Source organism: Bos indicus, chromosome 1, assembly GCF_029378745.1.
Source record: "Bos indicus isolate NIAB-ARS_2022 breed Sahiwal x Tharparkar chromosome 1, NIAB-ARS_B.indTharparkar_mat_pri_1.0, whole genome shotgun sequence".
In the NCBI taxonomy this organism is placed as follows: domain Eukaryota; kingdom Metazoa; phylum Chordata; class Mammalia; order Artiodactyla; family Bovidae; genus Bos; species Bos indicus.
The window spans coordinates 43468121-43470100 of NC_091760.1; the positions used below are offsets into that span (position 1 = coordinate 43468121).

A 1980-nucleotide genomic window follows, 5' to 3' on the forward strand; every position below is an offset into this window, starting at 1 on the left:
TTTCCAATTTCATCATTAGGATTTTCTATGTACAGTATTACATCATCTGCCAAATGTAACAATTTTACTTCTTACTTTCCAATTTGAATTACTTTATCTTTTCTTCTTCTCTGATTTATATGGCTAGGACTATGTTGAACTGAAGTGGTGAGAGTTGGCAACCATATCTTCTTCCAGAAAAGGAAGAAGAGGAAATGCTTTCAGCTTTTCACCACTGAGTATGTTAGCTGTAGATGTGTCATATATGGCCTTGAATGTTGAGGATAGTTATAGATCATTGTCTTCACACACCAATGTACATCTTCCTGGGAAATCTCACTCTGATGGATTCCTATTGTTCTAGTGCTATTACCCCAAAGATGCTACAGAACTTCTTTTCTAAAAATAGAATGATTTCACTCCATGAATGCATGGCACAATTTTATTTTTTCTGCTTTGCTGAAACTGCATATTGCCTTATCCTGCCAGCAATGGCCTATGATCGTTATGTGGCCATCTGCAAAACACTGCAGTACCACACTATGATATCAAAGAAACTCTGCATTCAGATGACCATAGGGGCCTACATAGCTGGAAACATTCATACCATGATTCATGTAGGGTTTCTCTTTAGGTTAACTATCTGTCAGTCAGTCACTCAGTCATGTCCAACTCTTTGCGACCCCATGGACTGCAGCATGCCAGGCCTCCCTGTCCATCATCAACTCCCAGAGTCTACTCAAACTCATGTCCATTGAGTCAGTAATGCCATCCAACCATCTCATCCTCTATCATCCCCTTCTCCTCCTGCCTTCTGTCTTTCCCAGCATCAGGGTCTTTTCTAGTGAGTCAGTTTTTCACATCAGGTGGCCAAAGTGTTGGAGTTTCAGCTTCAGCATCAATTCTTCCAATGGATATTCAGGACTGATTTCCTTTAGGATGGACTGGTTGAATCTTCTTGCAGTCCAAGGGACTCTCAAGAGTCTTCTCCAACACCACAGTTCAAAATCATCAATTCTTCAGTGTTCAGCTTTCCTTATAGTCCAACTGTCACATCCATACATGACTACTGGAAAAACCATAGCTTTGACTAGATGGACCTTTGTTGGCAAAGTAATGTCTAGGCTTTTTAATATACTGTCTAAGTTGGTCATAGCTTTTCTTTCAAGGAGCAAGTGTCTTTTAATTTCATGGCTGCAGTCACCATCTGCAGTCATTTTGGAGCCCAAAATATAGTCTCTCCCTGTTTCCATTGTTTCCCCATCTATTTGCCATGAAGCGATTGGACAGGATGCCCTGATCTTAGTTTTCTGAATGTTGAGTTTTAAGCCAACTTTTTCACTCTTCTCTTTCACTTTCATCAAGAAGTTTTCTATAGGTCTCATCAAATAAGTCACTTTTTTTGTGATGTCCTGCCATTATATAGACTCTCCTGTGTGGATCCTTACATCAATGAATTGATGATATTCATCTTTGTAGAGTCAGTTTTGTCTTCACTATTACCATAGTAATAATCTCTTACCTTTTTATTCTTTCCACAATTTTCATGATGAAATCCAAAGACAGAAAAGGCAAAATCTTACATGTGCAGCCCACTTTCTCTCTGTTTCAATATTCTATAGTTCTTCCTTCCTTTTCATGTATGTTCGACCAAATTCACATAATAAAGATGATAATTATATATCTATTGCTATTTTTGTACTCTAGTGATTCCCTTGTTAAACCCAGTTATTTATAGTCTAAGAAATAAGGAAATAATAAGTGTTCTGAAAAAAATTATTGAGAAGAATTTATAAAATTATGAAACAAATATCATCCAATATGGACAGCTGACTATAATGTCATTAAACTTTTTTCAAAATCAAGGAATATTGAGAAAATGGAATGGCCATGTCATATATAACATTAAATTACTAAAACATGATGATGTACCAGGCAAATAAACAAGTTTAAAAGAAGAGAGTGTGGTAAATACATTTCAAAATCTAAGCTACTAGAGGT

The 1980-nt window shown here is 36.7% G+C and overlaps 1 pseudogene; it reads left to right on the plus strand.

The window, feature by feature from the left end:
- Positions 1 to 254: 254 nt before the first annotated feature.
- Positions 255 to 1775, plus strand: LOC109562335 (olfactory receptor 5K3-like; annotated as a pseudogene).
- The last annotated feature ends 205 nt before the right edge of the window (positions 1776 to 1980 follow it).